Below are 13,199 nucleotides of genomic sequence, written 5' to 3' on the forward strand. Positions count from 1 at the left end.
AGTTTGGTTTTGGAACACTAAGCCTGAATAATTGCTTGTCAGTTGGGTTCTCAAATACAAAACCTGAACATTTGGTCTTTGAATCAATTTTCTTTTCTTACTCTAAGGATAAGACATCAGCTTTCTTTGATAGAACTCACAATCTGACCTTATATTTTACTTCCAGATCCTTAGAATCCTGGTACCTTCAGGGTGTACACTTAAAACTGCTTTTCTGTCTTCTTGGTGCCTATAGTAGGCATGGCAGTCTGTTACACCGGACATGAACAAAACTCAGTTCTGTGAAATAGACTGGAGATACCATGTGTGAGCACAACATACCTCACCACCTCATATCTGTTGTTTCTTCATTTCTCTTGCCTGGGACCCACCACCATATAACTTCTTCCTGCCTCATTGCAATCAGCATTTCTCTTGTCAGCCTTACTGGTCTTGTGGAGCCCAAGCCTACCCCTCCCGACTGACCCTGCAGAATAGGATGCCATTAATCTGTCAAGGCAACATAGCATACTCCTTGTCTTTCTGATTTCAAATTCTAACCCTTCTCAGCATAAGTTGCATCTATATTTTGGACTTTGACATCTCCCAAAAGTTTCAGTATTCACAGCTTGATTGTCCCCCTATTGTGCCAGAGACAGGTGGTGGAATTTTTCAGGAAGTAGGGCCAAGAAGAAAGGTATTAAGTTATTTAGGGAACAGCCTTGCTGGATGGTCTGTTGCCCTTTCCTTTTTCTCTTCAATTTGTGACCACCCTGAGGTCACTAGGTTTCCTCTGACATATACTGTCACCATGAGGTACTATGTTGCCACAGGCTCAAAGAAGAGGAATGATGACCATGGACAGGAACATATGAAAACTATGAGTGAAATAAACTTACCTTATTCCAAGTTGATTCTATCACAGTAATAGAAAGCTGCCCACACCTTGCACAAGGGAAGTAGTTCTAGGCTGCAACATAGCATGATATCAAAGTGAGTGAGACTGGTCAGTGAAGGCAACGTGGTCAGTAAAGACATTGCTATCAGAAATGGATATAAATATGTTTAGACTTATTAATAGACATCAAAAAAATTAGAGAAATGTGAAATGTGACTTCAAAGTGACACAAAGATCTAACAACAAAAACCCCACAACACAAGTACCAAACAAAAACAACACCACATTTATTCTCTGTGACAGTTTTAAAGATGACTCACATCTTACACAAAAGAAGATGATGTTGGTTTAAATTGTTAAATATGTGTTTGTAATATGAAAAATAAAACAAACAAAACTATGTCAGATGCCCATTTTGTGTCCAATAGTTTTTAGGAAAAAAACATATACTATTACCTGTCCATTAAAAATACAAAAATCATTAGGTATCATGGTTCATACCTATAATCCTGGCACTTGGACGCAAGGGTAAGAAGAGTGCCACAAGTTCAAAACCAGTCTAGTCTACATAGGGAGTTTCAGAAAAGCCCAGGCTGCATATTAAAAACCTGTCTCAGAGAACAATTGTTTGTAAAGAGGAGGGAACAAACCAGTAGCAGACAAAACTTCAAATTTAAAAGGGTGTGACTCTGATGGTAATTTCCTTAAAAAAAGAAAAAAGCATAATACCAACATTTCTTACCACTTACCTATGTTAGATTATCAATGTCTTTAGGAGCATCTGCTACCTGACATGCTTTTTAGTGAGGCTATTACATAATGGCCTCTTGGATGAATGGATCATTGGTGTGATGTGCTGAGTTCCAACAAAGCACTCATGGGAGCATGCATGATTTCTTGTTAGAAATCATCTTGTGTTCCAGGTCAGTTGACCTTCTGAGTGTTTGGTTCTCCAACTTTATATTCCTGTAGTTCTCACATTCACTAGTGAACAACTTTTTATAAACATCCAGTTAGGCCATGGGGTGGGATTTCATTTCTCAAGATAATGTTTAAGGGATGCACATGATGACAGGATGAGAGGCCAATTCATGCTTCCCACTGAGCTACCGAGAAATGTAAGACAACTTTCTGTGCTGGAGACTTGACATCTTGCATTCTTATGTGTCTTTTGGGTCTTTGTCACTGTCCCATTCTGACCTGGGACTTCATACAGTAATCAGTTCTAAACAGTTACTCCTAGTTACTATAGGATGTACAATATCTTTTAGAAGTTCCCAGTTTTGATGTGGTGAATTCTCCAAATCAACAAATTCACCCCCGTCACCTCATGTTCTACAAGTTAAAGTTTGTTTTCCAAGCAAAAGGAAGATTTAAAGGTGGCTATATGCTCACTGGGTATCTGGATTCCAAAGAAAAGATACAGCATGTTCTGTATGCAGACCTGTAATGGTTATTCTTGGTGGTCAATTTGACTACATCTGAAATTAACTGAAACAAAAATGGCTAGAAATATCTGTATTTCTTAATTAAGAATTTTTCTTAATTAAATCATTGGAAATGGGAAGACCCACTTCAAATCCATATCTTTGAGGTGAGAAGACACACTTTTAATCCAGATCTTTTAAGGTGGAAAGATCCACTTTAATCTAGGCCACACCTTCTGGTGTCAGCCTGTATAAAGGAAATGGAAAGGGAAAGATTGCTATCTGTTTTCTTGCTTGCTCTTACTCTCACTCTTGCCAGCAAATCCCTTCCTGACATTAGAACCTACTTCTTTGGTGTTCTGCTGTGTACTGAAAGACCAGCTGAGATATCAACCCTCATGGGCTGAACAACTACTTGATTCTTGGATGTTTCATTTGTAGACAGCCTTTGATGATTAGCTGGACTATAGCTTATAAGCCATTCTAATAAATCCCCTTTGACTAATACAGATTTTGGTACCAGAAGTAGGGTTTTAGAGCCACAGAAGTATAAGGATGAAATTTTTAAGTATCTGAAATAGGCTTTCCAATTTGCCAACACCTACAGTTACTGAAGTCTCTTCAGTTCCTGAAGCCTCACATGGAAGCTTGGAGAGTACTAAAAGCCCAAGGTGTGAACTGTTTTACAAACATGAGGAAATAAATGTATTTGGTTATCCTGATTCATCAATTTTGAGAGGCAACAGATTTGGTAACTCTAAATATAAAACTTTTGACATTTTATGAACAAATAAGGAAAATGATGAAGCTGGTTGGTTGTTCTTAGCATCTCCGGATAATTTGACAAAGGAAAAGAATGAGCTCTGTGATAAAATTAGCCAACTTCTAACATCTCAGAATAGGGTGAAAGACAACAACAAACTCAGTGATGTAATTGACTGGCTCCAGATGTTCATAAACAGTCTAAAGGTTTCTAACACGTGCTCTGAAAGAGAATAATTTCTCCAGCTGCCATAGAGTTCAAGTTGTGGAAAATCAAACCAAAGCCCTCAGTGTAAGGGTGGCTGAATTACAGTGAAAATTCAGGTCCTAGCCAAGGAGTATGTCAGCGGTTAAAGTAATGCATTAATTGTTAAAGAATGAGATCTTATATAACTTAGGATGGGTATCTGTGGGAGGACTCTATCAAAGCTGAGAACTTGGAGCCTTCAGAATCTTGACTTTATCTTACCCAAGTAAGTGATCGTTCCACCCTCAGCAGAAGATGTACTTACATCCCTATCTCCCAAAACATTGCCTTTTACACTTTTGACTGAGGACATTTATTAAACCAGAGTGCCTTTTTCTGAAAGAGATGCTAGACAAGATAATACTGATATCCCTTGGGGCCCACCAATAGTTGCCTCTAAATCTGTAACTATATTTAAGGCTAAGTAAGCTTCGTGAGGGGAAATAAAAAGAGTAGTCCATAAAAAAGTACGTTACACTACTAAAGACCATAGTGAGTTTGACAAAGCATTCAAGTAGAAGTCTGGGGAATATGTGTTAGAATGTATTTTAAGGATATGGGATAATGGTGGGCAGAACATAATACTGGATCGGGCTGAATTTATTGATATGGGCCCACTGAGTGAAGATTATAGGTTTACTATGGAAGCTCACATAGTTTTTAAAAAGATATCAAAAGTTTGTTTTAATGGTTGGCTGAAATTTTTGTTTAAAAATGGCCTCATGAAAGTGAACTAGAGATGCCCATTACCCCTTGTCTTAGTGGGGGTGAAGGGATTTTAAGGCCCAGGGAAATTGCAATACTAGAGTGTATACACTGTGTAAAATCTAATCTCTCACAATGGGAAGACCCAGAAGTCATGTCCTTCAATAGTCCTTCAAGACACAAAATGGTAAGGGGGCACCAACACATTTGAAGAGCTTTATTCTTGCTCTTTATCTTGTGGCAGACCTTAGGATTAGAGATTATGTTGCTCAGTTGGATGGATTACATGCAATAGGTTTAACTGTGCCTGAAATAGCAGGGACCACGTGGCATCACTGAACAGCCAAAGGCAAGATGATCATAGTTACCTTAATGAGCAGCATATACAAAGCAATGTCCATACTGGCCTGACCAGTAATGATCAGCACAGGCAAAGTGAATTCTATGGTGTCATGACATGTAAGAATTTTTGGTACTGCTTAGTCAGTCATGGTGTCTCCAGGCATGAAAAGATCAGAAGCCTATTGAATTTTTGTTTGATCCATATAATCAGAAAAATTCTCAAACAAATGAAAGAAAGACTCCATTGGATCATGGTAAAAGGGAATCTCAGCCTGTGAACCAATTTCCAAACATGAGCCAGTTTCCAGACCCAGAACCCCTTGAATGAAGAGATAGTTAGCTTGACCTAAGGAAGGACCTTGATAAAATACCTGAAAGTTTTACTTTCAGGCTTTCTCCAATCCTTCCCCAGAGGTACCAACAGCATTTTACAAGAGTAATTGTACACTGGGAGAAAAGAGACAATAAAACTTTCTAGGTTCTCTTGGATACTGGTTCTGAATTGATGCAGATTCCAGGAGACCCAAAGAAACATTGTGGCCCTCCAGTTAAAGTAGGGATATTTGGAGGTCAGGTGATTAATAGAGTTTTGGCTGAAGTGCAATTCACACTAAGTCTAGTAGGTCCCCGAACTCATCCTATGATTATTGCCCCAGTCCCAGAATGTATAATTGGGAGAGATATGCTTAGAAATTGGCAGAATTCTCACATTGGTTCACCCATTGGTGAGGGCTATTGAGGTGGGACAGAATAAATGAAAGTTTATATAGTTGGCCAGGGGATATAGTGAACCAAAAACAATATTGCATCGTGGAGGAAATACAGAATGGGCAGTAGAGGGAGGTAAATACCAGTTAAGGCAATGTGACCAGTTGCAGAAACGAGGATTATAATTTACATTAGTATTTCTATCATATTTTGTTAAGAACGTGTTTGTACAGATATTTGTGCTTTCTTTACCTGATTTCTGATTTCATAATAAACATAACATAAAGTATGAGAATATCAGTGATTATCTGTGGCAGGGTCCTGTGCTGTTGTTCTTTTTGGGGAAGGGGGCCAAATAGACCCAGAGACAAACCACACAGACTCCAGGAGAATATCCAAACAACAACACCCTGGGGGAAGGTCTGATGAATATGCATCTGCTGGTGTGAGATGGCTGCCTCTCATTGGTCCAGGTCATCTCCAGATCATGTCACAGCTGGTGTTGCTAAGGCCCTTAAGCAGACCCAGATTGGCTCTTAGAAAATATCTTTTATACTGGTTTGGGCTGACTGGCCCTCAAGCCTGTAAGGGATGAGTCATCCCACAGTTATCATATTTAAGTTTAGGATACTAAACAAGTGCCCCTCAAGGAACATTGCCACCTATTCTAAATTTATATTGAGTTTGCAGTTGTATAAGGGATAGTTAGGTGTAACTATGTCTTGGTTAACTTATATAATGTGTTTGCAATTGTACAAGGATTAGTAATATCATTTTAGGCATATTATGACCTGGTTATTGTTTTCATTTTCAAGTTAAGTATGACATAAGGAGATATGATTGCAAGTCAAATTGACAAGTAGCTACTCTTGATTGTCAGCTTGACTACATCTTGAATTAGCTAGAACCCAAATGACTGGACACACCTCTGAAGGGCTTTTTCTTGTTGGAATCATTTAAAGAGGGAAGACCCACTTCTAATCTTTTGAGGTGGGAAGATCCACTTTTAATCTAGGCCACACCATCTGCTGGTAGCCTACATAAAGGATATTAAAAAAAAGGAAGCTTGCCATCTATCTATCTATCTATCTATCTATCTATCTATCTATCTATCTATCTCACACTGCTTTCTCTTGTTAGAAATCCATTCCTTCATTGACATTACAGCCTACTTCTTTGTATACTGAAAACCATCTGAGACACTCAGCCTCATGAACTGAACAAGCACTGGATTCTTGGACCTTTCTCTGGTAGATAGCCATTGTTTATATTCATTCTATATTTTCTGTTCCCCTAGAGAACCCTGACTAATGCAAGACCCTAACTGTTTATCTTGTTGTGAATACTATTGCATTTTCACTATTTACTGACATGAGTCCCTCTGCTCAAACTCAGGGCCAGTACTAGAGCTTCATTAGACACTTTATATCTGCTGATGATATTAGGCCAGTAATGGATGAACAAGCAGCTCCAAGTCCAAACAGATACTCAAAAATTTTTGTATTTTCAGCATGAAAGCATTTGGACACCAAAGTGTTACAGTACCTCCAACACTGTTTGAAGTTCTTGGTTACTTGAAGAGGTTTAAAATCAATTTTGTCCAGAAATAGACAAGTTTACTGCTTAACATTCTATATTATACAACTGGTTTGCATCAATTTCCTTAACTACTTTGCACAGCTGCTGTTTTAGAAAAGGATTTTTAGTTACTGCATCTTTTTTTCCTATTCAGATAGGATACCTAGACAGAAGCAATTTTCCAATATGGTGAAGAATAATCTGAGTCTATGCATGCTAACAGAAGAGAAAAATAATCATCAATCTTATCCCAGCCTTGAACACCTCAAGCTTTGAAAATTGAAGGCCTAGAAAGATGTCCACTAGTACAATAGTGGCACAAATATCATGGGAATAATCAACTACTTCCTTATTGGATTTAAAATCTGCACCACAAATTGAAACAGATACCTAGTAACTTTGTTGGGCCCAAGAACCTCTGACTACACAGTTCACAAGACCTAGGAGGAATTACTTGTATTATTCTGCTAAATAGCCATAGTATTAAATCAACTCCTAATCATATTTCATTATGTCTATATATTTAACTGGGGTAGGGAAGGATTTATTTGACTTACATATCCCAGGTCACAGTTCATTGAGGGAAGTGAGGAAAGGAAATCAAAGCAGGAAACTGGAGGCAGGAACCGAAGCAGAGGCCATCACAGATCATTGCCTACTGGCTGGCTTGTTGATGACTTGCTTATCCTGCTTTCTAATACCATCCAAGATCACCTGCCCAAGGGTGGCAACATCCTCATTGATCTTGGCACTCCCACACCAATCAATAATCAAGAAAATGCTGTGTAGACTACTTTATAGGCCAGTCTTACGCTGCATTTTCTCAATTAAGAGCCCCTCTTCCTAAAATGTCTAAGTTCATGTCAAATAGACAAAAACCAGCCAGCACAATTGACCATTTGTCAAGTTGACATACAAACACACTATTAAACCATAATCTCTCGTTTTTAATCCTCAAGGTTTCATATTTAATAATATCACCACATAAAACACAAATAATATTGCAATCCCACAGTCTATCAAAACCCAAACACATTAAAGGTCAGTATCTTTAAAATATACAAAGCATCTTAACTGTGGGTTTCTCTCAAAATCAAAACTGAGTTAAATGATTCATTCTCCAAAAGGGAAGAACTAGGGTACAGTTGCATTCAAATCAAAGAAAAACCAAAGTGCATCTGTGTAGAAAGTCTGTATCTAATGTCTTGTACTCATAATCATCTGGGCTTTAATGGGCCTAGACAATACCACTTCTCTGGCTCTGTCATCCACAGTACATGTAGCTTGTCTCTAAGCTCAGGCAAGCTCCATTCCACACCTAAGGTTGTCTGTCCTTGGTGATCATCCCAAGATACTTATACCTTCAATATGCTGAATTCTCTATAGCAACTATCCTGCACATTCATCAAGAGTTTCCCATGGGCTCTCTTCAGGGACTCTGACCCTATTACATGGTGCCAATTCTCCATGGCCCCTTCAATTCTTGGGCTTCTACTGAAACTGAGGCTGTACCTTCACCGAGGGCCTCTCATAGAGGCAAGCCTCAGCAGCTCTACATGATCCTTCCATGCCTTAAAAACAGTATCACATGAGAAAGCCTTATATATTACCAAGTTCAATAGCCAGCATGAGGTGCAATCTTGCTACCCTCTGGGACCACAGCTTCTATGTTCTGACCCCAACAAAACACTTCCCAGAAGATTTTGCCTCAATGATGTTGATCTCTTATTAGTCATAGATGATATTTTAGCCCTAGCTGACCAGTATTTATTATCCAAGCAAAAAGGAAAAGGCGGGGCTTAAAATGCTAAAATTAAAGGGAATTATGGGATATCATCAAGCTGACCAAAATTTGGATTATGGGAGGCTCAGAAGAGGAGAATGGGAAAGAAAACAAATAAAAGGAGATATTATTTAAGGGTTAATCTGACTCAACAAAAATTGAATCCCGACCACAGGTAGCACAGAGAAATCCGAGAATAAAATGTTATAGCAGCAACAAGGCACATTAAGAAACAAGGTACTACTCAGCAGTTAAAAAAAATGATATCATGAAATTTGCAGGTTAATTGATGAAACTAGAAAGTATCATCTTGAGTGAGGTAACCCAGACTCAGAAAGACAAACAGTATGTACTCACTCATAAGTGGATACTAGATGTGAGGGAAGGGATGGCCAGACTGCAACTCACAGCTCCAGAGAGGCTAGCTAACAGGAGGGACTCATGGATGACCCTGTGAAGGAGAAGTGGATGAGATCTACATGAGCAGACTGGGTGTGAGGGGGAGTGGCAGAGGGCAAGGAGTGGGGGATGAGAACATAGGGAAATGGGAGGGTCAAGCTAGAACAGGGACAGAGTGGGAGGGCAAGGAGGAAGATACCATGATAGATGAGGACATCATGGGAATAGGAAGAGGCAGGAGAATGTCGGGGAGGCTCTCAGGAATCCACAAGGATGACCCTACCATGTACTGCTGGCAGTGGTCCAGAGGGTGCCTGGATTGATTTACTCTGGTGACTGGTCTAGCGAATAACCTAACTGTCATCATAGTGCCTTTGTCCATTGACTGATGGGGCCAGGCACCAGGCTGAGCTCCAGGAATCCAATTGATGAGAGAGAGGAGGGATTCTGGTGGGGGACATCGAGATCATGATGGAAGGATTTACAGAGATGACCAGCCACACTAGTGGAAGCCCATGAACTGTGGACTGGTGGCTGTGGAGCCCCCATGGGACTGGACTAGGCCCTCTGGATATGGAAGACAGTTGTTTGGCTCGAACTGCTTGGGGGACACCCAGGCAGGGGGATCGGGATCTGTCCCTGGTGCATGGGCAGGCTTCTGGGAATCCGGTGCCTGTGGTGTGATGCTTTGCACAGCCTTGGTGCAGTGGGAAGGGGCTTGGACCTGCCTAGGCTCAGTGTGCCATGGGAGACCTTGATTTGGGGGTTATGGGGTGGCTTGGGAGAGAGGGCTGGAGGGTGAGAGGAGGGAGGAAGTGGGATCTGTGGGTGGTATGTGGAGTGAGTAGAAAATTTCTTAATAAAGAAAAATGAAAAAAACTAATAAAAAAAGAAACAAGGTACCATCCAGTTTTCTCCCATCTGAGAAAACATCTCTGTAATTGTTGTATCTCCCACTCCAGGTAAGTATAATTGTGTACTACTTTTGCCATGGCATTGATGCTTTTCATTTTCATTGCTCTTAGATTTTTTTTCTCCTCAAAATCCATGGTTCTACTGTTTTCTTAGTAGAAAGATCAATCAACAGTTCCCTGAAATTTTCTTGTTGCTTAGGCAAACGCATTTCAAGGAAATTATTTGCTCTAAGTGTTGAGAATGTTACCTTCCTGTTGAATAGATACATAACAACCAGTGTACACTTTCTTGCTTTGGAAATCTGTGACTGTCTGTAAGTTAGAAAAAGTGTGCCAGCAATTGGTCAGCTTGTCTCTGTACTGGAAGAGCCCCCAGGGCTCTGCTTCCTGCTACAAGTGCCTTTCAGCGAAGGAAGCTTCCATGTACTGAGATGCTTGGACCCAGAGGAAGCCCATTGCACAAACTACTGACATCCTTCTACCTTCCCTTTTGGTCTTCTTCTTAGGAGGTGAAGACACAAAGACAAAAGTAGAATGTTTTCTTTGTTTGTATTTTTTTAAATCTATTTTTACCATAAATAATGTTTAATCAAAAGTGAACACTTCCAGATAATTGTAGGAACCCTTTAGAGATTTTCCTTGTTCCAAATAGTTTCTAGTCCCATGTGGTGGTTGAATTATAACCTCCAAAGGAGATGTATATAAGTTTTAATCCCTGGAGATTGTAAATGGGTCTCTGTAGATGGAGTCAAGTCGGGAAAAGGACCTACTGAAGTAGGGTGAGCTTAATCCATTTGCTGCTGTCTTTGTAAACGGAGGGACATATAGAAAATGTCACAGGGCATGACCATGAAGGGACCATGAAAGATCTGTAAGCTGAAGAATCCCAGGACTTGCCAACAGTCAACAGAAAGTGGAAACAAAAAGATTCTTTTCAAGTGCCCTCAGGGTAAAGGCAGCTGCTGACTGACACCTTGCCCTTAGACTTCTAGCACCCAGAACTGTGAATCAATACATTTAGCTCATTTTGGTTGGCCTGGTTTATTCGTTTTTTTCTCTAAGATTCTTTAGCCAGCAAAAGCCAGCTGCAATGGCATGAGACTCCCTATATGAGTTTCCTCAAGAAAAAGGGTGAGATGTTGTTTATGGCAACTTGAATGATTCCACCAGGACCTTCAGATTGAGACCACACAAAGGCTTGACTATAGCCTACTGGATAACACCATATGTGGTGTGAAAAACTACATGTGAATTTCTGGCTTTTGGTAACATGGGATTTTATGTAAAATCAGTAAGTTTGAGAGCAATTTATCAAGAAACAGTATATAACCAAGAGAACCAGGCCTATCTTTGTGCCTGATTTTTCCATCAGCCCATTTTTAATCTGTTTCTCATCTCTGTGACATGGCCTCACAGCGAAGTCAGTAAGATACGACTTTCTCATCATTTTCTCACTACATCACCTCCTCTAGGGAGCATTCTCACTATTGAATCTATAGCAGTAAGAGAGACCATGCCTGGATGGTATTTAGAATTGAGTTATCCCATTGGCTACAAAATTCAATGAACATTTCCATCACAGAGGAAGAAATAAACAAGAAAGAGGAACAACTCTAGACATGCTGATATACTTCATTACGTGACTAAAGTGACTGTTTCAGAGTGACTTGAAAAATTGTTCCTTCTTCCTAAGGAAGCCAAGGTTTATGTGGCTCTGGTCACTTCCACAGCTATTAATGGTGCACATAGAAGCCACAGCATTTACATCTGATCAGCTCCCACATTACTATTTACAGAGTGCTGCCCTTTCAAATAGGGAACTTTGTCAATTTGAGCATTGGCTTAGTTATTGTTTTTATTGCTGTGAAGAGACACCATGACCACATCAACTCTTATAAAGGAAAACATTTAATTGGGGCTGGCTTACTATTCAGATGTTGAGTCCATTATCATAATGGTGGGAAGCATGAGGGTAAGCAGGCAGACATGGTGCTGGAGAAGGAGCTGAGAGTTCTACATCTTGATCTACAGGCACCAGAAAGTGAATTGTGTCTACACTGAGCATAGTTTGAGCATAGAAGACATCAAAGCCCACCCCCACAATGACATACTTCCTCCAACAAGGCCAGACCTCTTCCAACAAAGTCACACCTCCTAATAGTGCCACTCCCTTTGGGGGCCATTTTCTTTCAAAAGCACTAAATACCATTCTATGAGCATGCCCTTTGCAACAGACTGTGAATCAGAATTTTTATAGTAATTATTTTACTAATAGAAGAATGTCTTTTAAAACACCAGTATGGCCATACAAAGATAAGGGAAATCATGTAGCATGTAGAAATAGTTCTAGCCAAATAATTAGCTGTGCCAAATGAGCAGGTGTTTTCAGAACAGACACACCAGTCAAATTCTGTTCATTCATGGATAATACTGGTGTGTTATAAACTCAGCTATCTATTAAAAGGAAGGTAGCTCAGAGAATGACCTACATTACCCAGAAACAGGAGTCAAGGGAAACTTATTAGGCAAAACCAAAGGTAGCAATACTTCCTGTCTTGTCATCTTTTGAAAAATCTCCCTTTGATAACAGTAGAAAGGAAGACAGCTGGAACAGGAATTGTATTATTTCCCTGGGTTTTGTTTCCATCACCATGATTTTTCCAAGGACCCCACAGACCCACTTGCATAATTTTGATTGCTTTCCTTGCAGTTTTCAATAATTAGCTATTACATTTATTATAAAAAATAAAACTTACAAAAGAATGAAAATGATACAATATTGTTTTGTGTTTTGACTTCTTTATTGAGAATTTTTCTATTGAAATCATGCTCAGTGAGTCATTAAAAAGGAGTCATTTCACACTGCCTTTGACTCCTCATCTTTCATTCCTGAAAAACAATAAGTTACCTTTCCACATTTTAAGATCTCAATTGAAATATGCATTATAATGAATCCCACAAAGTTAACTGACAGCATCTCTTTTCTTTCTCAGTGATGCATGAATAATGATGTCTTAAAATTGGTGGCATCATGCCGAGACAAGAGAGGTGGTTCAAGGGTTGATAGTACTGACTGCTCTTCTAAAGGATCCAGGTTCAAGTCTCAGCACCTACATAGCAGCTCACAATCATCTGTAACTACAGGTCCAAGGAATCTGACACTGTCTTCTGTGGACACCAGGTACACATGTAGTTTATAGACATGCATGCAGGCAAAACACCCATACACACAATATCAAAAGTAATAAATAAACCTCAAAAAAGTGGATGACATCTTAGAAGCAAGGAAAAAAGTATATACATGAAAAGCTTACATTACACCTAACATTTATATGGAAATTTTTGACAAAGATGGATTCTGTTCAATATTAACAGTCTACATTCCAATTCAGCATGGAATTGGTGGGTATCTAACCAAAATGTAGATTCATCAATAAGCTGATCTAAAACTTCTGGA

This window comes from Peromyscus californicus, unplaced genomic scaffold, assembly GCF_007827085.1.
Source record: "Peromyscus californicus insignis strain IS unplaced genomic scaffold, ASM782708v3 Scaffold_19__1_contigs__length_69161282, whole genome shotgun sequence".
NCBI lineage: Eukaryota > Metazoa > Chordata > Mammalia > Rodentia > Cricetidae > Peromyscus > Peromyscus californicus.